This window comes from Sinocyclocheilus anshuiensis, unplaced genomic scaffold (assembly GCF_001515605.1).
Source record: "Sinocyclocheilus anshuiensis isolate Anshui unplaced genomic scaffold, SAMN03320099.WGS_v1.1 scaffold778, whole genome shotgun sequence".
Classification (NCBI taxonomy): domain Eukaryota; kingdom Metazoa; phylum Chordata; class Actinopteri; order Cypriniformes; family Cyprinidae; genus Sinocyclocheilus; species Sinocyclocheilus anshuiensis.
Window position 1 is genome coordinate 284,634 of NW_015544177.1, and position 25,784 is coordinate 310,417.

The 25,784-nt window shown below is 35.0% G+C and overlaps 1 long non-coding RNA gene and 1 pseudogene across 1 annotated transcript; one reads left to right on the forward strand and one right to left on the reverse strand.

Moving 5' to 3' along the window:
• Nucleotides 1–25,784, reverse strand: part of LOC107696255 (dedicator of cytokinesis protein 4-like) — an 82,311-nt pseudogene that overhangs the window by 55,980 nt on the left and 547 nt on the right.
• LOC107696256 (uncharacterized) lies at nucleotides 14,154–17,655 on the forward strand. Its single transcript, XR_001635070.1, has 3 exons — nucleotides 14,154–14,219; nucleotides 15,016–15,114; nucleotides 17,584–17,655. It is a non-coding gene; the product is annotated as an uncharacterized LOC107696256 (long non-coding RNA).

The following is a 25,784-nucleotide window of genomic DNA, read 5'->3' on the forward strand; positions in this document are numbered from 1 at the left end:
TTTTTTTTAATAATTAAATTAATAATCTAATTAATATATAATTTTATATATTGTATTTTATATTTATATATATTTACATATTTTTTCACATTTATCTAGTATGATTTCCTTATAATTTATATGGCTTATAATACATCTATATCAATCTACCTATCTATCTAAATATAAAATATACTGTTTATATATGTATGCATATATAAATAATTTAACTTTATTTTGTATTTTTTAGAACTATAATTCTTATAATATGCAGTATTCTATCGATCCATCCATCCATCCATCCATCTATCCGTCTATCTATCTATCAATCATTTTTTCAGAATTCTTTGATAAATAGAAAGTTCAAAATAACATTTCAAATATTTCAAATGTTTGGTAACATTATAAATGTCTTTACTGTAATTTTGATCAATCTAATGCCTCCTTGCTAAATAAAAGTATTAATTTTTTTTTTTTTTTATTGTTCTGACCCCAAACTTTTACGCAGTAATATTTATTTATTTATTTATTTTTAGGAAATAATGCAAAATACAGTTTTGGAAAATGCAGGGTTCCTGGACAATTTTGAACTGAAATGTTTCTTTTTGTTCAAAAATAAATAAATAAATAAAAAATTCCATGATTTTTTCAGGCCTGGAGAACACAATTTAAAAATTCCATCATATTTCCAGGTTTTCCATGAGCTTGGAATGTAAAAATATTTATTTCTGATTAATTCACTTATCATTGTCAAGACTAATATAAAAAAAATATGAACTTACAAATGAAATATTTCCACAGTTAAATCAACTACATTTGTTCAGTGCAACACAAAGAGTGATATTTACCATGTAGAGCTGCTTCCACATGGTGCCCCAGTCTCTCAAGGTCATGGTTATCTCTGTAATGACCGAGTCCTCGGTGGGAATGACCGTCTCAAACTGCCTGCAGGGCAAGACACACAAACACACAGTCACACATCTGAACGAGTCCAGGATGGAGAGCAGTGACCTCGCATGACCCTGAGGAGTAACACTGACTCATGAGGACATGTCTGCAAATACACTTGCGATGGCTTGTGGGCTAATGAAGGCTCCTGTCACTTCAATAGAGCAGATGTGCAAATGCATTTTATCTGAAGCACAAGGATGGCCTCTAGTAGCAGTTCAGTGTTCTTCTCAAGGGCGCTGGTCGCAGGTCAAAGGTGAGATTTCATTACCCCATTCATGGGTCACCAGTCCCTGGGATCAAACCTATTATACCTTACTTTAATAGATTCAAAACGGTCTTTCTTTAAAATAAATGCCACTTGGATTGATAGGTTATCCATTATCTAATGCAATAATATTTTAGATTTATATTTTTAAGTGTGGCTTTATTGTCTTAGATATATTTTTATTTATACATAAATATATACAGTAAAAAGAAAAAAATTCATGGACTCGTACCCTTTGTTCTTGACGAGGGCATTCTTGAGGTGAATATAGGAGCTTGGGAATATTCCCTGGGAGAGACAACAGAAAGTTATTTAATGAGCCAATTACTGCATGTAAAACACACAAACAAACATACATGTGCTGAGAGTCAAAGCAGAGGAAGGTGATACAGATAAACAGAAAAAGAAACTGACAGAAATATAGGAATCGTTTAAATTTTACATGGTTACGGAAGCGACGCAGGATTGTTCTCACCTTTACGTTTGGATTCTTTGTGATGAATCCTCTGTACCATCCTGCAAAATGGCATTTATAATAATCTCACACTTTCACTTTTCAACAGCAGAATGCAAAGTGTATTAAACATTTCTAACCATTTCAGCTTTAAGTATGTGGTGCAAAAATGATCTGGTTTCACTGAGGGTGTTTCTTCAACTATAGGCACTTTGACCCTGTGGAATTCTAGAAAATATACTAGTCATCAGTGTGAAAGGTGTGGTTTATGAGAGTTTATTTCATTTATCTGCTAATGAACAAATTATAGATTGAAAAAGTATTTTTATACAATAAAATAAATATAAAAAATTAAATATAAACAATATTACATATAAAATATTAAATAAATACTATTTAATATAAACAAAATAAATAAATACATACTGTACATAGATATGTAAGCAAATAAATTAATTATATACATGAAAAAAATATGTGTTGTTGTGGTTGTTTTACCATACCAGCTTCAGTGGCTATTATAATTGCAAGAAAAATACAGTAAATTATATGAGATTTTTAAAATCTTTTTTGTCAAAACTCTAAAATTATGCTTGGTTAAAAAATAAATCTTTCAAAGTGTTAAATGAATAAAAAAGGTTTCTCACAGTGGTTAAGTCCAGCATACTCTAATAAAAACAGTGGCCTCTTTTGTGGCAGTGTCTGCTTCTAGTTGATGAAACACCCAAAATTTACCCAAAAACAGTGTTGCCAACTAATTTTCAGAGAAAGTTGCTGAAGGAAGGTCGATTTGTTGCTAAAAGTTGCTAAATGACGTTATGATGTCATTGCGCGATAACATCATTGCATAATCACAACGCAAAATTGTGTCACAACATGAAATCTCAGCAAAAAATATATTTTATATGTTAATTTAGATTTGTTTGTAAAATAATATGCATAATATAATATTAAAATATAAATAACTGTATTTTTAAATACATTGAATTATTGAACACTTACACCTTTTTGAACGATTACAATTTAAGTTTTTTTTAATAGCTAGTAAACTAGTAATACTACACATTCTCAACAATTATGCTTTAAGCAGTGTATTAGTAGTTAGTTAGTATGCTACACTCTAAGAAAAGTCTGTAAAAAATAGGGCACAATCTACTACGTTAATATGAAAGAATTTTCCGTATTGGTTTTTTACCTGCATTTTAAAGGTAGGGTATGTAATTTTTCAAAAACACTTTAGAAAACTGATTCGGGCCAAATAGCAAAACAAACTTTCAAATATCAACATTGGCTACCAGAAATCGCTTACCCTGCCTTTAAATTACGCATAGTGTTTTCAGGTTACAGGGTTACAATGGATAATGGATTGCTAGTATCTTTTCCATTTTCCATTTTTCTTACAGTGTATTAACTGATCAGCAATCGCAGGTACAAGCTACTAACAAAGTGTATCATAAATGAACAATTATTCAATTATTATTATTAAATTGAACAATTGCAAATAGCAGCTAACTCAATACACGTGAATACACGTGTGTACTGCTAGGCATCTGTGGTTTCCTCTTTTTGTGTAATTTGGATGGAAAATGTGTGCCTTTTTATTGTGAAAAGTTATCATTTCTTATCAAAAGTTGCTCAAATAGCAGCTAACTCAATACACGTGAATACACGTGTGTACTGCTAGGCATCTGTGGTTTCCTCTTTTTGTGTAATTTGGATGGAAAATGTGTGCCTTTTTATTGTCTGAGTCACTTATCAAAAGTTGCTAAAAGTTGCCAAATAAATTTGAAAAATTGCTTTTGGAAGAAAAAGTTGCTAGGGTAGTCTGAAAAGTTGCTAAATTTAGCAACAAAATTGCTAAGTTGGCAACACTGCCCAAAAAGATGTAAACAATGCAAGAATACCAAGAATTAAATTTTGCAATGATCTTTTTATAAAGTTATAAAGACATCTACTAAAAAAAGCAGTGACTGCATCTCAACAAATAAATTCAACAGAATCAGTCTCCACAACTGAGGATCTACAGCTCTAAAGAGGTTGACTGTCCTCTACACAATGACAACATTGACTACCTTCACATTTCTCCAAAATCTGCACCGTGTCGCCGATCTCCAGCGGGAGTCCATGCTGAACCATTCCTCGAAAATTTGCCAGCACTGATGGGGGAAAAAAGCAAACAATAAGTCAAAAATTTGTGTGACTCGTGAGTAAAGTAACAGCTCTGACAAACCGCAATGTGACAAAACCATCTGTCTCCACAAAACGTTGCATGGAAGAGATGGAAACCATCTTTCGGCCCAGTGGGCGAAGTGATATCAACATTACATTCAATATTGACTCTGAATTCAGAAACAGAGATTTTAAAGTCATTCTCAATTCACTTCTGAATAACAAACAACCCAGCAATCCACACGTTTCCTTAAAAAATAAATCGTACTATGCTTAGATCGACACTTCTAACATTATCTCACTGCTTTCTTAAAATAAACCCTCATCCCTAAGCATGAGTTACATAACAAGTACAAGATCTCTCCACACAGGAGCACACAGGCTCAACCTATCAACTACTTTTGCATTCACATGCGTATATTCTCTATGCACAACTTGTTAAATTGGAGTGCTCATTTGCATATCAAATGGGTTAGGAAATATTCTGACATGGAAATAAATAAATAATTATATGCATAAACAAAACCCGCCAGAGCTCTGACACTGCTCAGAGGTTAAGCAGGCTGCCGAAACAGCCGTGTCAGCTTTTAAAGACGGGATGTGTTGCTGTGCTCGCTGCCTCTCAGTGATAAACACACAGCATCCATCCTCAATCCAGCAGAGACGCTGCAAGAAGGGCTGAGACCACGCTTTTCCAATCAGATACCAGGAACGGTCAAGGTTAATATCACCAATATCAATATTGATAATTATATTAAAGGATATTTTGTGTGATTTCTAAGGATAAAATGGGTAATTATAGCCATTTAACAAATTATTAATATTATTATTAACATTAAAAAGATAAAAAAATCTAATTAAGTTGAGACTTTTTTGGTTTTCCATTCATTAACAACAATTTTAGAACAAGTAATTACTGACAAATGATCATAAATTTAACAGCTTCTATGGATTTAATATTTAAAAAAAAAATTTTTTTAAATGGGTCAAATGTTATGGCAATAAAATATAAGGTTGTATAGTACATCTTAATCATTGCAAAAAGATCTTAAATCAAAATGTTTTTAAAGATTTTTTCAAAGTAAAAATGATATTTAATAATCTACATATTTTTCAAATAGTTTAAGGAGTAAATTACTAAAGCAGTAATAAAGCAGTTTTGTTAAATACTATTATTACTGGTTTTATTATCATTATTATTATTAGTAGTAGTAATTAAAAAAAATGTTTATTCTTTTAATTAAGCTTTTTTCTTTATTATGATACCAGATATCATAATGAAGAAAAAAGCCTCCTTCAATTAATGTTCAAAAAGTTTAAAGATTTTTCAAAGTAAAAAAGTTATAATTAATATTTTTTAATATTTTTCAAATAGTTTTAAGCAGTGAAGCACTTTTGTTAATATATTACTATTAATAATATTATTATTACTGTCAATAAAAGTAATTAAAAATATGTTTTTAGTCTTTTAAAGAGAACCGTACATCTATTAAAGAATAAATTCTTTAAAAAAAAATCTATTAAAGAATAAATTCTTAAAAAAAAATCTATTAAAGAATAAATTATTTAAAAAAAAAAGGTGTTTGGCATAATATTCTTTTATTATTACTGTAGTAGCAGTTGTATCACCTTGCAATTTTTGACTTTATTACACAAAAGGAAATTTTTAAAAAATCAAACCATTTTTAAAATATTTATGCATTTTTTAATAAATTAACTGATAGTATAAAAATCAGTGTCATGTTATAGACCCAGATATAAATTTCTTATTTAACCAATAGATTTCTGCAATCTTTTCCATGACCAATCGAATAAATTAACTGATAGTATAAAAATCAGTGTCATGTTATAGACCCAGATATAAATGTCTTATTTAACCAATAGATTTCTGCAATCTTTTCCATGACCAATCACGTGCGATTACTTACTGGATTAAGGATTTTTAATAATCCAAAAAATAAAACCCAAAAAATTGAACTTCACTATGGCTTACAAACAAGTCTTTCACATAGCAACCACCCACAACACCTTAGCATCACATCAACGAGTTTTGTACGCAGAAACAGCAGTCACATTGTCTTCAGAAAATGCACAGTTCACAGAGTCAAATATTAAATTGCAGATGATTTTTATTACTGCTTAAATCTATTTGAACCTCTGCCATCGCCAACGGGAGTGACAAAAGCTCTGTTGTAATAGGACGGGCGAACCCGTCTGAGCTGTGCGCTTGTGCTAAACGCTTTCCCACGGTCCTGCTGTCAGCGCTGTGGACACACACTGCTGCTTGGCAGAGAGACAGGGCAGCCAGAGGCCCGTCTCGCGTAACCCTGACCAGGTGCAAAGAGCCGTCCGCACCCCTAGAAGGCTGTGCCTGTGACTCAATCGCGTGGCTGTGATCTACAGTCACAGAGCAGGAAGGTTCAGTCGGGTTTCTTCTGCCGTAATGCGGCTGCTATTCGAATTTTCAGACATTGAAGCGTTTTAGAAAGGTTAAGGTGGCATTAATTGCCGTGGCCACGTTTATAGACTGCATAATATTATACATGCTCAGCTTCTAAATCTCTGTGGATATGAAGAATATCACACATTGCACATTTTTGAGTTGGGTATGTTTGGAAAAAAGGTCGGGATGGACTGGGAAGCAGCTCCTTGCATCACTCCGGTTGATATGATGACACATTTTCTCACACATTTACCCACAGAAATCCGTTTTCCTCAAGTCAGACTTATGAACTAAGAACAATGTTTAACAATTAAAATTCAAGTATGTATAAAGCTTTCTAGCTTGTGCATTTATAATACACCTTATAATCAGTCAAATGTAAACATTATCGATGCACAAAATATCGGTACCAAATCAGTATCGCTGATTTTACAGATCTTTCAATCAAGCAGTATTGTATATTTAAGTGTTTATTTACATTTATATTACTTCTGCCATCATCTTATGATCACTTAAAGTAAATATTTAAAAACACTAATAATTTTAAAATGCTGTTGACTATAATCTCAAAAATAATATTTAGTTTTTCATACAGTACGTTAATTTTGTGATGCCTAAATTCACTTGTAGCACTTCTATATATATTTTTTCATTTTAATTTATTTTAATTAGCTATTTTTTATTTATTTAAAATATTTTAATACTACTTATTAATTATCAACCATAACATGAAAATAATCATCATATCAGACCAAATTTTTCATAGCAACATTACAAAAATTTCATAATTTTATTTTTAAGCATATTTTGCATTTTTCTAAATATTTTATTTGCATAAAAATATCAATATCTATATATTATCTATTTATAGATATAGATATTGATATTTTGATATATATATATAAAACATAATATAATTATATATAAACATATTTTGTCCATTTGAAATGTTGCATTTTCTTTGCAAAACACTACAAATAATTGAGCTTTTTAAATTTATAATAACTGGAAATTATACTAAAATTTCACATATATAATAATTTATATTAAATAAATATCTACATATACATATAACAAATAATATTTATATATAAATATTTTTTCTATTTTAATGTTATATTTTCTTTGCAAAAAAAAACTACTACAAATAATTTACTAGGTTTTTAAATTTACAATAGAAACGGGAAATTATACAACTGAAATGTACCTTGAATGAAAGTTGTAAATTCATTCACACACTTTTGTTAGAATACAATCACATATGATCCAAAACATTACTTAACTTTTTGATGCTTCCACGTCTATCATTCTCGTGATTTTGACAAAATCTCATCTATGTTAGTCTGCAAAACACAGAACTGATCCGATTCTGCAAATGAAGGTACCATCAGCTGACCCGAAACACTCGCACCTGCAGTCTTCATAGAAAGAACAACTGAAAATCCTACTGATCTGATGCAATACAAGTTCCCACAAAACACTTATTTTGTGTATTCTGTATTTTTGAAATCATCATTACTTACTATATTTAACATGTACTAATGTATTCACTGCAAACGGCCTTTATCAGCGTTACCAGAGACAGTAAATGGCTGATGTCAGAGCATTAAACCAGCAGCAGAATCCCCTGTAGACAGTCAGAGCTCACTGATATCTGTCTGTTTGTCAGGGTGATGGATGGGCGTGCTCACTAACTAACCTCTCTTCATATTGCTTTTTGACGCTAGCGGTAATGTTGTATTGAGTCAGCCTCGAGAGAAGACAATACCAGCTGAAGGCAGTGCGCGAACAGACGTACTCTTGATACACAGAAATACCAACACAACACTTAAAATGCTAATGGGAGGGATGTTTGTATGGATACATCTGAGATCAGTCCTGCAGTTATGCTTGTAGTGAGTGAGGCTAGGATTGCACAACTACTGAACACAATGGGTTAACAACACGGCACGCTTGCTGCAATTATTCCTGTTTCTCCAATGACGGCCACTCAAACAATCATATGATTGTTTCTTTTGGAAATTCAATTTGAAATTTGATTTAAAAACAACGATTAAACATATACATATATAATTTGAATTTATAAATGATTAAATAATAAGAAGAATAATAATTAGTAGTAGTAGTAATTTTATTATTATCAATTTGTATTATTATCACCATTTTTATTATTGTTATTATTTAATCTTTAGAATGTATAAATGATGAAATTATTATTGTTGTTTGTTTTTTAATCATTTAAATTCTATTTGTATATACATATATAATTAGTCCACAGCTACAACACTCTTGTTTTAGTATCATACACATACGCTTCTATTAATCATTTGAAATAGATTTTTATTTTTATATTTTGTTTTCATTTTAATTTTAGTTTTAGAAATTTTGTTTTCGGCATTTTTTTTTTTTATATATATAAATCTATATATCTTATATTAATATTTATTCCAGTTTTATTTTTAGTTATTTTAGTACATCAAGTTAAACTACAGTGAAATGAGAAATGCTTCCTTAGCAACTAGCTGGGAAAAAAAAAATCAGTTAATGTTTACTTTATTTCAAGTAGCAAAAATGTATTTTATGGTTTAAGTTTTTGTTTCAGTTAACTGTATAATAACCCTTGTTGGATCTACATGGCAAAGTACCATTTCTACATAAAATTCAGAAAGATTTTTTAACTGTACTTCTAAAACATGATGAATAAAAACATGCTTCAAGTGTGTTTTGGTTTTTTTATGTTTTTATTCAATTTACAAAGGTTCTATAAATTGAATTGTAATATATTTTCTACCGCAACTTTACAATACAATGGTATTTTGTACATGCATCTCAGTTTTTTGTAAATGAAAAAAAAGATATGTATAAAACTTCATCCATTTGAACAAATTTACCATCAATACAGATGCTGCATTCATTGCATTCGACATGTTTACTCACTGACAAATCATGGATCATGTTTCAATAGGAAATACATCAACAAAATAAAAAAAATATATGCTTATCAAGCCATTTCATAGGTTTTTAACCCTGACATATGAAATAATAATCAGAAAAATCAAAAAAAAAAATGTATAAAACAGATTATTGAACCTTTAGACGTTATTATTGTATCAAATATGATATTGTAGGCTCTATAGGGTTAAGCTGGAAGCACAGAATACAGGATGCTGATAAAGCTTTTGGTTAATTTAATCACATCGAGCATTAGGAGAGACGCAAGTTCAATATATTGGCCGAAAATGGCTCAGCCAGTCTCTAAAAACAAACAACTTTAATAAAAATCAAGTACCAGAGGTACACCAGCAGTGTGGTTTTCTCATTTGATGTGTAATCATTCCCACACTCAGCCCTCGTGTGCAGTAATGAGAATATTAGTTTTAATATTACATCTCTTGCATATTTTGCTTTGTTCTGTTCACTCCCAGAGCGCAACATCTTTCTATATTAACACTTTATTTGCATATAAAACAGTGCAGCTCCTATTGTAGCTCGAGAATAACAGAACGCCATCACCGTAAAGACATCTCACTTCAAATAAATACAGGCCATTATGATGCACAAAGAACGTTTAGATTAACAATTCAGTTCTGTCAGCAATCTAATATGCAGGATTAGCAGGCAAAAAAATAAATAAAAATAACAGAAATACAACAGAAGTCTCTTTAACATCCCAATTGTTTCTATTAAATGAAGACTTTTGTGAGTCTACTGATTTTTCTCCTGAGAGTCAGGGCCTTCTCGACAAAGATTCTTTGATAATAGTAACTGACCTTCATCAAAAGATGTTTCTGACATGTCAAAACATATCTCAACTTCTCCTATCCCAGATTATAAATAAGTCATTTGTACTTCCCCCCACAAAAGTGTAAAATGTGGCTCTGAGGCACTATCAAAACATTGCTGTTTGTTTATGAATCCCGACCACCCTGACATAGCAACAGTGGCTCAACCAATAGCGTGATTGGGTGGGGGGGGGGCTTTCTGTTTGTTTGACCAATGACAGGCAGGGTAAATGTTTCGGAAACCTGTTTGCAAAGAGTCATTATTTCAGTGAAGAAAGGTAAGTGAATAAATTTTTTTACTATCTATCTAGAAACATTAAATATTTCTGCACAGTTTCAAAATTAAATAAGAGAGCATTCTCAGATGATTCTCTGACAACTGAATAGGGCCTCAATGTGTTTGTAGTCTGTGTTCATTAGTGAAGCGTGGCTCTCAGATGGGAATGTCTTGTAGCTATTCTCCACGGAGCACAGGACGGCCTGTTATTACCAGAATGCCCAGAGAGAGAGCAACCGAGACAGAGAGAAAGAACTGGATGAGAGCGGTGGAAAACACACAGCAATCTCACTTTGGTACCACATTTCAGTACCGCGTTATCGCCTTGCGCCATCAATCTGATAAATGCTCTGAGGAGAGAATTATCACTTGACAACTTGATTTTAGCAAAAAATGACACGTTGGCACATTGAGTCATGGTGCTCAAGCAGGAGATGTAGGTTTAAATCCTCCTCTAGCCAATATTGGTGCATTCAAGTCAAGTTGGAAAGATCGCATTTACGAGTTGAGTGCACATGAACGTCACCACAAAGTCGTGATTACAAGTGTGAAAATATGAACTTTCATTAAGTTTCTGAGTTGGGTGTCAGTGAGAAAATATGGTGAAAACAATAGCTACAGCATCTGTACTGATGGTATCCTGATGCAAATTCTTTATTCATGATTTTGTAGAAGTAGAGTTTAAAAATCTTGCTGAATTATTAGAAAACATACATAGTCATTTTGCTCCTACCACAGTTACTTGAACTCATCTGATGCTGTAACTTCCCAGGAGGACTTGAAAGCACCATATTTCCATCTTGTCCACTGGGTCTATGCAAAAATAAATCTGACATAACTCTGAGGTCTCATTCTCCATGTCAAGTATGGCCTCACAGGTTTCCAGGAGAAAAACAAACCACATGCAACTTCTCCAACCTGTAGGTGAGAGTAAATTCACCCGACTATCAACGTGGTCGCTATGAAAAACAGCCAATGAGCTCTGACAGATGGTAACAAGCACAAAGGCAGCAGTTTGGTGAGCAAGTGGCCTTTTCAAACCTTTCCCACACAGACAGCCATGCTCTACATGCGTTTTGACAGCAACCGACGAGCACAACTGTTCAAGACACACTGTAAACTACCTGATAGACAGGCTCCAGCGCATTCGGTCAATTCTCATCTTTGGATATTTTAAAAATCGCATGTTATATGAAATCTACTACTGTAAATAATTGTTGTTGAGGACCAAAAAAAAAAAAACTACTGTAAACAAAGAGCAGTTTCCATGCTTTTATTAGTAATTGGCCAATACACATTTTTTTTTAAATATATATTGATGTCAACAGTAATGGATATCAATCCATTGGTATTGGTACCAATCCATTACTCCACAAGTAATCCACACAACTCCAGTTCATCAGTCAGCATCTGAAGAGAAAAGCTGCATGTTCATAAGAAACAAATCCATCATTTAGGCATTTTAACTTTAAACCTTTAAACTTCCTCCAGGGAAAAATCTCTCACATCAAAATCCACTGATATATTGGTTTAAAACTGTTTTGGACTGTTTTCACTTGTAAACGGTGCTCGATCTGCATATTTCTCTCCTGATTCAGACAAGATTACTTTTTCACTGGAGAAAGCAATATTATGGACAGAGGAATCATTAAGACGTTTGAAGTTAAAACACATTAATGACACATTTGTTTCTTGCAAACACAGCTTTTCGATTTACAAGATATTACTTGATGTACTGGATTCATGTGGATTACTTGTGGATTACTGTAATGTTACCCATTCACTGCAAAAGATCCATTGGTGAGCAAGTGATGTAATGCTACATTTCTCCAAATCTGTTCCGATGAAGAAACAAACTCATCAACACATCTTGGATGGCCTAAGGTTGAGTACATTTTTTAACAAATTTTCATTTTTGAGTGAATTATTCCTTTACTGTACATGCTAATGTCCCCTATTATTACATTTAGATTAACATTATTCTAATGCTCACTTAAAGTCAGGATTTAACGCAAACAGATCAAATCTTTTCCAGACAAGATTTTTTCATCTGTATTTTGACGACAATTTGAGTGAAATAGATTACTGAAAAAGAAAAATTCAGGACGGGGACTTGGTTCTGTTCCGACAGTTGTTGATTGGATGGAGACAGATCTGAGTGCAAGCTTGCAGTCAATTGACCTTTCGCAGGGAGTTTGATTGACAGGCGATCTGACCTATCATAACGCTAAAGCTGCCATTTTGTCCGACAAACAAACCAGATTAACATTGGTGGACCTGAACTTGAAAAATGGTGTGTACTGACTTCTTTCCGTGGTTGAAACAAGATACCTTCTTATGTTCATTTTTATTTTGTGCTATAACTAGTAAAAAGGAAGAGATGATCGGTTCACATGCCTCGTGAACTGAGGCTACAGCGATCTGTCATGACACATTCATTTTTAAATTTATTGACAAAATTTGACAAAATGACAAAATTTGAAAGCTGAGACTTTGTTTCATACTAAATATAACCTGCTCTGTCTTGTCTGTTGGCATGTTGTCAGTGTCCTCTTTGCTCCACGATGTACTTTTCCCTGCGTGAGAACATGATGTGTGGCATGAGAGCGCCATGGCTTGTCGGACATAACAACAGTAACGAAAGGGGGCGGGTCTTTGCGAATGGTCAATTGTAAAAAAAAAAAAAAGAGTCTGGGTTTCAGCAGACTAAATGGCTGGAGAAGTCTGGCACGCGTCACCAGAGAGAAGTCTGTCATTTCACCGGAAGATTTTGATCAGGAATTACGAGGTCAAAAGATGGCCTTGTAATTACAAAAAAAGTTAGTTTTTATATTTTTTAAATAAAACATATACATAGACAAATCATTCGCAATGTACACACTATGCATTATGCACTATGCATGCATCTACAAAATATAAAGCGTAAATTTTCATTTCATGCTAACTTTGTAGAGATTCCTGTTCCTGGCAAGGCCATAGAAAAATGAATCCAATATTGGCTTCTTTTTCCTATCTCCTGGAGGGTGAAAGGCATTATGGGAGTGAGTAAAATATGAGTGGATACTAGCAACAGGATGCTGGATGAGCTGAATGTACCAAAGAATAAAACCCTAATGATTGTTTTGGCAGTGACAGAGAATGTAGCGTGTAGTATGTTATTGAAGTGGTAACATGCAGAAATTAGTTCTGCACACATGACAATGAATTATGCAAAAAGAGCTGCTGAGATTGTTATAAACATGAATGATTCAAATCTATATCTTGCTCTCTCTCTAAACTGAGTCTTTGGAGTGACAGGATATTTTTAAAGATACGCTCCTAGATCACCGGTTTCAAAGAGCTCACAATGACACTTTTATACCTTGTTGTGACATGCAGCTATTTGAACAGTGAAAGCTTGCTATGGGCAATAAACCTTTAAGCTTTCACAAATCTTTAAGTATTTGTCAGTGTATACCAAGTATAGCTGTGTTCCAAAACCTAGTGAGCTTGTCTTGCCATCTACTGCCTACATACACAGGGGCTGACTTTACCATTAGGCAAAGGTAGGCAATTGCCTTGGGCCCCGAGCTACCTAGGGGCCCCAAAAAAATCCTGTATTAATATTTGGTTGAGGTTTTTTTTTTTTTTTACTTTATTGCAAATTTCAGAAATTCGCTGAAACTGCATCAGAACGCTTAAATCATTAGTATTGCAAACAGGTGTGCAGGCGCCCCCCAACACCACCACCATTGGACCATTCCATTATTTCACTTCACTGTGCATCTGCAGAACTGCGGAAGTAATTGACAGACAGCGTGTACAGAGTCAGAGCTAAAATGAAGCGAAACTACCCAAGCGGTGCTGAAAAAAGGAGGAAACGGGAGGAAAGCGAAAGGTTTTTAGCAAAACTACAAAAGGTAACAAACTTTTTTTGTGACACCAGCTGACGACGCTAAAGCTAAAGAGCAGAAAAAAACTGATGTCAATATGGAATCTGTGATTGCAAGATTCGCTCGCAAGGCCAGATTTTAGCAACTTAGCACATTTAGCACACAATATCTTTACTTGTCACACAATTTCTGAAAGCTGACACTCAAGCACCGGAACCACACACCAAATCTTTAAAACCATACACTAATTCTCGGCCTTTGACTCAGTTTTCAATTTCATAAATCACTTTTTGCAAAACACAGCACACAATTCTCTAATGTAACACACAAAAATCTAACAGGAATTAATAATATTTGTGATATTTTAAATGCAGTGCTTCATTTTGCAAGAGATGTGAATTCAAGAGAGAGGAAGAAACAGGCAGACAAAGAAAAATAGAAAAGGGAGAAGATGAGAAAGACCAACATATAAAAGACAAGGGAGATGAAGAGAAGTTTAGATACAGAAAAAGGAGAGCAAGAGAAAGTCAGTGTAGCGAATCAGCTCATGGGGAAATATGAATAATTAATCATAACTAGTTATAATTAATTATAATATTTAGATCCGCTGTAGATATTTACTTGACCTCTCAGGGTCAACTGTCTGTCAATTCTAAGAACGTTAATTTCCTGGTTAAAACAAAATATATATTGTGTGTTTGATTGGTCCAGACGCTACAGTCAGAGAAAAAAGGTAAACAATTTAAACAGTATATTATTTTATTTTTGTGTGTCCATAGTTGATCGTTTATTTTTATGGCTTGTGTGTTTTTTCTCATTTTAGTAACATAAGATAGAAGACCATAAACAACTTTTCCAATTTAGGCAGCAGCAAGCAGATCCAGTTAGCAGATTCTATCAGAGAACCTGCTGGGAAACCAAGGTAAATGACAACCAATGACAGCTCTTCCATGTAAATAGACAATAAATATCATTGCACAGGTAACATTATGAAAATAAGATTTTACAGTGGACATATTTGTTAACCTCCTGGGGTCGAAGCCCGCACTGGTGCGGTCTGTCTCGTATTTTCTTTATGACTGCAAAAAGAACTAAAAATACTCCGTCAGTTTTGATCGTACAGATAAGAATAAGGTATCGTTTGAAACTACAAAGGGTCTACTTTTATTTGGGTATAGTCATAATAACAAGAAAACAATGTGCTTTTAAAAAATAAAGAAAATAAACAGGGTGCGTTCTCTGCCGTCTCTGTCTCTGTCACCTCTCTTCACAAACACGTAAATAAAACAACCTGAATCTCCGCGAATACTTGCCTCAAAGACATGAGAAATATATCTATAGAAAGCTTGAAATATCTATGATATTCTTTTAAATGAAGTAAGTCACGTCCAAAACAAATATTCTCTGTTAAAGCAATCCGTATGAAACCAACGCGATGTCCAGTTTTCCAGTCTCAACTCATTATCTCAAATGCGATCACGCCCATGAGCCGATTGCGCTTTTCAAATTCTAAACATCCACGTGAGATGCATGTAAACGACCACATCGCCTCCACGTAAACAAACAAGTTCATCCCGGCTACTTTTTGTTTCTGGAAGAAGACGCCCTGAGAGAAATAACCCAGAATTTACCTAAGAAGAACAAGTACAAAACAACGCGATGCGTCGCGCAGCTAGATCCAGTGGAGAATATCACTCTGATGAGTAGCCTAAGATTACTTACATCTGTTGTTATTGTGACTAACTTGTACACATTTTACTAGTTAGACTTTTCCCAAACTATAATTCCTGACTACATGTATGAAATCAAGTGAAACATTTTGAAATATGTGTCATTTCATTGTCTAAATGTCTCACAATGGCAGGATGTTTGTTTAATGTTTTAACATATAAAACCACAAGATATAAAAGTAGTGATAATACTATGACATTAGAGTCTATGAATGTTTGGCACAAAGGTGTGTTACTATTCAAGTCTCAGTGTTTAGAGTCTCTCAGGTGTGAATCACTAAATATTCATGGCCATTGTCACTCCCTCGCGTAAGGGCATTCTATCACAAAACATGTTTTACAAATATTAAATCAATATATTGTTTTCTGTGAATGAGTGAACAGGATAATTTCAAACAGGGTGCGTTCTCTGCCGTCTCTGTCTCTGTCACCTCTCTTCACAAACACGTAAATAAAACAACCTGAATCTCCGCGAATACTTGCCTCAAAGACATGAGAAATATATCTATAGAAAGCTTGAAATATCTATGATATTCTTTTAAATGAAGTAAGTCACGTCCAAAACAAATATTCTCTGTTAAAGCAATCCGTATGAAACCAACGCGATGTCCAGTTTTCCAGTCTCAACTCATTATCTCAAATGCGATCACGCCCATGAGCCGATTGCGCTTTTCAAATTCTAAACATCCACGTGAGATGCATGTAAACGACCACATCGCCTCCACGTAAACAAACAAGTTCATCCCGGCTACTTTTTGTTTCTGGAAGAAGACGCCCTGAGAGAAATAACCCAGAATTTACCTAAGAAGAACAAGTACAAAACAACGCGATGCGTCGCGCAGCTAGATCCAGTGGAGAATATCACTCTGATGAGTAGCCTAAGATTACTTACATCTTTTGTTATTGTGTCTAACTTGTACACATTTTACTAGTTAGACTTTTCCCAAACTATAATTCCTGACTACATGTATGAAATCAAGTGAAACATTTTGAAATATGTGTCATTTCATTGTCTAAATGTCTCACAATGGCAGGATGTTTGTTTAATGTTTTAACATATAAAACCACAAGATATAAAAGTAGTGATAATACTATGACATTAGAGTCTATGAATGTTTGGCACAAAGGTGTGTTACTATTCAAGTCTCAGTGTTTAGAGTCTCTCAGGTGTGAATCACTAAATATTCATGGCCATTGTCACTCCCTCGCGTAAGGGCATTCTATCACAAAACATGTTTTACAAATATTAAATCAATATATTGTTTTCTGTGAATGAGTGAACAGGATAATTTTCATATAATTTTGTAGCAAAAACTCTAGTCTACCACATCCAGTTCTCAAAAGTCTTGTGAACAAATGTTCTGTATGTTTTATATGGCCTTATTTCAGTGACTTAAAAAATGTAGTTTTTCACTAACCATGCATAAACATTGTTTTCTCAAAAACACAAACATGTGCTTTCATGCTGCTCACATATTATTGTAGCCCAGTTTGTGCTGAATACACTGTTATTAGTCTTTAGACATTAATATGTTTTTAAGATACTGAAAAAAACACAAATGTCAGGGCATGTCAAAACTTCTCCAGGGCCCCAAAACACCCTCAGACCCCAGAGGGTTAAACAGTTAAAATGTTGTGCTGTTTTTTTCTTCTTCTTTCAGATAGAACTCCAGATGACTAGACATCATTGCTTTGTGAAGACTGCTGAAGAGAAATTACAAGTAAAGCCGGGCTCACACTGTGCGATTTTTTTTAAAAGTTCTTTAGGATTGTACTTGTCAGACTGTACGAACATGATGATCATAGCAAAGGCAACGAATCAAATGAATTTGTGAGCAGAGGACGAGAGCGCCGAAGTTTATGCAGTTAGAAGAAATCTCTAGCATTAATTCTGATCATGGCTTGTCTTGTAAAACGTTGTCGGAGGTCAAATTTGATCACAACGGTCATTAATCGGCTGTCGGTGAACATGTCAAACTAACGATCAAAGACTAAAGACTACAGCCTAGGATTATAGGAATCTTTTAGGATTTTCAAAATTTGTCTCAGACGACCAAATCGTGGATCGTGGCGCACAGTGTGAGCCGGGCTTAAGTCTTTCTTAGATAAATAAGGATTGACAAAAGGGAGGAACAAAAGATGTAGAGGGCCCCATGTCTGTGTTTGCCTTGGGCCCCAAAATGGCTAAATCCGCCCCTGCATAGACAGCATCCTAACTAGACGGAATCTTAACAGTAACTGATTTGAAATGTTCTACATAGATAGCAACTCCTCACACAAATATTTCAATAAAGTTTTATATTACCAATATTACCAAATGCTACTCTACATGTAGCTAAATAACACACACATACACACACAAACTCTGGGTGAAATAGGTGAAATAGAAAATTAGACTTAACTATTTTAACAATAACAGCATTCATTATTGTTAAACAAATAGAAGACTCAATTCGCAAGTCGCAACTGATTCCAATAGAGTTTGACATTAGCAGGTTGCTATAATAACAAGGTGTTAAAGTTGCTATTTTAAAGACACTTTTTTAAATCTCTAAAATGTATTTCCAAAATGCATGTTAATAAACGACTTATCCATGCACGTTTAATTTTTGACCTTATAACTTTTTAATTCAAACACAAAATCATGACACATTTCTAGTGAAAATGAAAGACTTCTCTCTAATGATGACATATGCAGGATTTCTCCAAATGTTTCACATTCATAAACCCGCCCCTTTCTTACTATTGACTGCAAGCTCACATTCAGATCTGCCTCCATCCAATCAGAAATTGATGAATAAAATCCTTTTTAGAATCCTTTTTCTTCAATAATCTGTTTCACTCATAGCAAGAGTATACAAGACTCGATTTTACAATTGATGCAAATATTTGTTAAAATAGCAACTTCAAAATTTGACAGATGAGTTTGACTATTAGCATGTTGCTAAGAGTAGGGACACACCAAGCTGATGCCAAAGAACTAGCACTGAGGAAAGCAGACTGTGGCGCCGCCTCGCGTTGCCTTGCATTGCCTTGACAGTTGATGGCATCCAACTAGAGCCAACGGTGTGGAACACACAGAAAAAAACTAAAGCCGACCGATGCATTTGGTATGTCCCGGGCTTTAGATAACAGTGTGATAAATACACACAATGTTTGTGCAATATGAATTATACTGCTAACTTTAGTGATCAATTTTGGTATTGACTGCAAATTATTTACATCAACATTTCTTTCAACTTCTGGTTGAATTTTTCCTTAGACTGCTGCAATCCATTCTGGGATGGCTCTGTCTGTGAAGGACACATGCAGCGCTGCCTTACGATTCGGCCAAAATTAGGTATCTTAGATGGCTGCATAATGTTGCTGCCAACCTTTTGAACAGCTTTTCACATCCCACGATGCCTTAAAATGATTGCTACGTTTGGGAACAGAGCTTATGTGTGCACTGAAAGTCTCATTTAATTCCCACCAACGTCTCACAGATCTAGCAGCTGACTAGGCCTCTTCTAGCTTTATCTGTCAATCTTATCTCTTTCTCGGAGTGGCAGCGTGCCTGTTGACCAGGGCACAGTAGGCGCCCAGTCAGCATGTGACAATAGCAAGAGCCTCATTTGTATGCCGAATGAGCTGCCATCATAAATCTGAGCCGAGAAGCACGGGAACGGGATGCGCCGATCCCGGACTACATTGCTAAATAGTTTGACTAAGATCAGTTTTTGGGTGGATGTTTCAATTACGCTAAATTCTTCAACCATTGGAAGAGATGTGACACCATGCTGATGTGCAGGAACAAGAAGTAACAAGAAAAGTATTATGTGCTGGTGACATTAGCTTTCACTTTACTTATTAAATGTTCTGAACATTATGGTGTAATTATAAACCAATATGGACTTGTCAAGCTGTCTGTTCCCAGCTGTTGCCTGCAGATTCCACATGGTGGTTTTCATCACGAAATCGTGGCCAAAATCGCACAGTGTGAGCCGGGCTTAAGTCTTTCTTAGATAAATAAGGATTGACAAAAGGGAGGAACAAAAGATGTAGAGGGCCCCATGTCTGTGTTTGCCTTGGGCCCCAAAATGGCTAAATCCGCCCCTGCATAGACAGCATCCTAACTAGACGGAATCTTAACAGTAACTGATTTGAAATGTTCTACATAGATAGCAACTCCTCACACAAATATTTCAATAAAGTTTTATATTACCAAGAAAACAGCATGCTACTCTACATGTAGCTAAATAACACACACATACACACACAAACTCTGGGTGAAATAGTCACAGTTTAAAATTAGACTTAACTATTTTAACAATAACAGCATTCATTATTGTTAAACAAATAGAAGACTCAATTCGCAAGTCGCAACTGATTCCAATAGAGTTTGACATTAGCAGGTTGCTATAATAACAAGGTGTTAAAGTTGCTATTTTAAAGACACTTTTTTAAATCTCTAAAATGTATTTCCAAAATGCATGTTAATAAACGACTTATCCATGCACGTTTAATTTTTGACCTTATAACTTTTTAATTCAAACACAAAATCATGACACATTTCTAGTGAAAATGAAAGACTTCTCTCTAATGATGACATATGCAGGATTTCTCCAAATGTTTCACATTCATAAACCCGCCCCTTTCTTACTATTGACTGCAAGCTCACATTCAGATCTGCCTCCATCCAATCAGAAATTGATGAATAAAATCCTTTTTAGAATCCTTTTTCTTCAATAATCTGTTTCACTCATAGCAAGAGTATACAAGACTCGATTTTACAATTGATGCAAATATTTGTTAAAATAGCAACTTCAAAATTTGACAGATGAGTTTGACTATTAGCATGTTGCTAAGAGTAGGGACACACCAAGCTGATGCCAAAGAACTAGCACTGAGGAAAGCAGACTGTGGCGCCGCCTCGCGTTGCCTTGCATTGCCTTGACAGTTGATGGCATCCAACTAGAGCCAACGGTGTGGAACACACAGAAAAAAACTAAAGCCGACCGATGCATTTGGTATGTCCCGGGCTTTAGATAACAGTGTGATAAATACACACAATGTTTGTGCAATATGAATTATACTGCTAACTTTAGTGATCAATTTTGGTATTGACTGCAAATTATTTACATCAACATTTCTTTCAACTTCTGGTTGAATTTTTCCTTAGACTGCTGCAATCCATTCTGGGATGGCTCTGTCTGTGAAGGACACATGCAGCGCTGCCTTACGATTCGGCCAAAATTAGGTATCTTAGATGGCTGCATAATGTTGCTGCCAACCTTTTGAACAGCTTTTCACATCCCACGATGCCTTAAAATGATTGCTACGTTTGGGAACAGAGCTTATGTGTGCACTGAAAGTCTCATTTAATTCCCACCAACGTCTCACAGATCTAGCAGCTGACTAGGCCTCTTCTAGCTTTATCTGTCAATCTTATCTCTTTCTCGGAGTGGCAGCGTGCCTGTTGACCAGGGCACAGTAGGCGCCCAGTCAGCATGTGACAATAGCAAGAGCCTCATTTGTATGCCGAATGAGCTGCCATCATAAATCTGAGCCGAGAAGCACGGGAACGGGATGCGCCGATCCCGGACTACATCGCTAAATAGTTTGACTAAGATCAGTTTTTGGGTGGATGTTTCAATTACGCTAAATTCTTCAACCATTGGAAGAGATGTGACACCATGCTGATGTGCAGGAACAAGAAGTAACAAGAAAAGTATTATGTGCTGGTGACATTAGCTTTCACTTTACTTATTAAATGTTCTGAACATTATGGTGTAATTATAAACCAATATGGACTTGTCAAGCTGTCTGTTCCCAGCTGTTGCCTGCAGATTCCACATGGTGGTTTTCATCACGAGCCGATCAACATCCAAATTCAGCAGGGATGCAGAGATGACATTCAGGATTATGTGATTTAAGTTTAAAAGGAACATTCACCCAAAAATTTAAATTCTCATAATGTTTCAACTGTTTTTATCTATACAATGAAAGTCATTGGTATCCAAAACAACACTGGACTTCATTGACTTTCAAAACATCTTGTTTTTGTTAAAAAGTTTTTAAGAAGACAATTTTTAAAAGAAAGTCATACAGGTTTGGAATGACATGAGCGTGACTAAATGATGAAAGAATTTATATTTTGGGTTAACTATTCCTATAAACTGACATTTATTTCTCACGCAACACTATTTGAATAATAGGAGCTGATGTGGAGAAATCTACAGATGACTCACCAATGGATCCTCTGCAGTGAATGGGTGCCGTCAGAATGAGAGTCCAAACAGCTGATAAAAACTGAATAAAATCCTTTTTAGAATCCTTTTTCTTCAATAATCTGTTTCACTCATAGCAAGAGTATACAAGACTCGATTTTACAATTGATGCAAATATTTGTTAAAATAGCAACTTCAAAATTTGACAGATGAGTTTGACTATTAGCATGTTGCTAAGAGTAGGGACACACCAAGCTGATGCCAAAGAACTAGCACTGAGGAAAGCAGACTGTGGCGCCGCCTCGCGTTGCCTTGCATTGCCTTGACAGTTGATGGCATCCAACTAGAGCCAACGGTGTGGAACACACAGAAAAAAACTAAAGCCGACCGATGCATTTGGTATGTCCCGGGCTTTAGATAACAGTGTGATAAATACACACAATGTTTGTGCAATATGAATTATACTGCTAACTTTAGTGATCAATTTTGGTATTGACTGCAAATTATTTACATCAACATTTCTTTCAACTTCTGGTTGAATTTTTCCTTAGACTGCTGCAATCCATTCTGGGATGGCTCTGTCTGTGAAGGACACATGCAGCGCTGCCTTACGATTCGGCCAAAATTAGGTATCTTAGATGGCTGCATAATGTTGCTGCCAACCTTTTGAACAGCTTTTCACATCCCACGATGCCTTAAAATGATTGCTACGTTTGGGAACAGAGCTTATGTGTGCACTGAAAGTCTCATTTAATTCCCACCAACGTCTCACAGATCTAGCAGCTGACTAGGCCTCTTCTAGCTTTATCTGTCAATCTTATCTCTTTCTCGGAGTGGCAGCGTGCCTGTTGACCAGGGCACAGTAGGCGCCCAGTCAGCATGTGACAATAGCAAGAGCCTCATTTGTATGCCGAATGAGCTGCCATCATAAATCTGAGCCGAGAAGCACGGGAACGGGATGCGCCGATCCCGGACTACATTGCTAAATAGTTTGACTAAGATCAGTTTTTGGGTGGATGTTTCAATTACGCTAAATTCTTCAACCATTGGAAGAGATGTGACACCATGCTGATGTGCAGGAACAAGAAGTAACAAGAAAAGTATTATGTGCTGGTGACATTAGCTTTCACTTTACTTATTAAATGTTCTGAACATTATGGTGTAATTATAAACCAATATGGACTTGTCAAGCTGTCTGTTCCCAGCTGTTGCCTGCAGATTCCACATGGTGGTTTTCATCACGAGCCGATCAACATCCAAATTCAGCAGGGATGCAGAGATGACATTCAGGATTATGTGATTTAAGTTTAAAAGGAACATTCACCCAAAAATTTAAATTCTCATAATGTTTCAACTGTTTTTATCTATACAATGAAAGTCATTGGTATCCAAAACAACACTGGACTTCATTGACTTTCAAAACATCTTGTTTTTGTTAAAAAGTTTTTAAGAAGACAATTTTTAAAAGAAAGTCATACAGGTTTGGAATGACATGAGCGTGACTAAATGATGAAAGAATTTATATTTTGGGTTAACTATTCCTATAAACTGACATTTATTTCTCACGCAACACTATTTGAATAATAGGAGCTGATGTGGAGAAATCTACAGATGACTCACCAATGGATCCTCTGCAGTGAATGGGTGCCGTCAGAATGAGAGTCCAAACAGCTGACAAAAACATCACAATAATCTACAAGTTAACCACAAGAATCCAGTCCATCAATTAACATCTTGTAAAGTGTGAAACTGTGTGTTTGTAATAAACAAATCCATCATTAAGGTGTTTTAACCAAAAATCCATAATCCATAATAACGCTTCCTTCAGAGAAAAAGTCCATCCCCTGTTCTCCTCTCGCATCAAAATCCACCAATATATCTGTTTTGAGCTGTTTTGGACTGTTTTTGGTTGTAAACAGTGCTTGATCTGGGCACATTTCTCCCCTGATTCAGACGAGATGACTCTTCCACTGGAGAAAGCAATATTATGGATAGAGGACTCATATTTTAGCTGGATGTGACAGTTTGAAGTTAAAACGTCTTATGATGGATTTGTTTCTTACAAACATGCAGCTTTTCACAAGATGTTAATTGATGGACTGGAGTCGTCTGGATTACTTGTGGATTATTGTGATGTTTTTATCAGCTGTTTGGACTCTCATTCTGACGGCACCCATTCACTGCAGAGGATCCATTGGTGAACAAGTGACAAACAAACTCATCTATATCTTGCATGGCCTAAGGGTGAGTAATTTTCAGCTAATTTTCATATTTAGATTGACTTATTCATTTAATTCAGAAAACTTGGGATACTGCACACAAATCATATGGACTATATAAATTATACTTTTATTGCACTTTTGGGTCCTTTTTAAGCTTAAACACTACCCATTTACTGTAAATGCAGGGACAAAAAAGACCTTAAAATATTCTTCCTTTGAGTCCCACAACAGAAAAAAAAAAAAAAGTCATACGCCTGAGTAAATAATTACAAAATATTCAGCGATCGTCTCTTAGTCCCATTAATAGCCCCATTTCCTTCCATCAGCTTTGGTTAAAGAGGAAAAGCCAGGTGTGGGAAGATGATCATCAGACACATTCTTGTTTGAAATGCCATTGCATTTAATGATACATTAACTGTAAATAGCAGATGGTTCATTAAGCTGAATTTGCAACCAAAAGGGCTGAGAGGCCAAGATTATGGTGCGCGCCTGTGTGTACATGTGTATGCATGCATTTATGTGTGTGTGTGTTTGTGTGTGTGTGTGTGTGTGTGTGTGTGTGTGTGTGCCATCCCGGCTGGACTCCATCCATATTTCATGACTGATAAAGGTTTCGGTAGCTGTGTACACTTTCCAAAGAGTAGAACTGTAATATGCAGCCATTTTGCCATATTCCACTGCAATATACTCCAGATGTGTCTTGTGGCTAATGCAAAAAAAATAATAATAATTTTTTGTGATTTTCCATAATATCACTCTGCAATTTAAGCACAGAAAAACAGAGGCTATGTTTCTTGTCCCACCTTCCCTGCCCTCTTGAACTTTTCTTCTGTGCTCTGACCTTCTCTCCTTCTAAGTGAAGAAATTACCAAATGTCATCCTGTTTATTTGAGTAAGGCTGTAGTGAACGAGATCACAGGAGACCTGAAGCCCATGTGAAATCCACTGTACTGCTGGACTCCTCACTCCGTCTATCTCTACCCGTCAGCCAATGAGAGATGAGCAGATTCCAGACTGTTCATCTGCCAAAAATCATCCTTCAAACTGTCAGCTGCTGTCACAACAAACTTACAAAAAAATACATAAAAAGTAGTGGAAAAAAGCAAATAAAAATAACATCACTGAGGTTATCATTTGACACAACTTGCCCTGAAAATTTGATGGCACTTAATACAAGCACTATTTTAAATTATTTAGTGCAAATGTATTATTTATTATTTATTTATTAATATTCATTTATCAATATGTACAAAAAGGGTCCGTGTGTGTGTGTGTGTGTGTGTGTGTGTGTGTGCGTGTAAAGAAATTCATTTACTGAACAAATGCTTTTACGTCTAAAACCGAAACAATACTGTTTTATTTGAGAAATAGCATATTCATTATCTATTCTATCTACATCTAGATAGAATAGATAATGAATATGCTATTTCT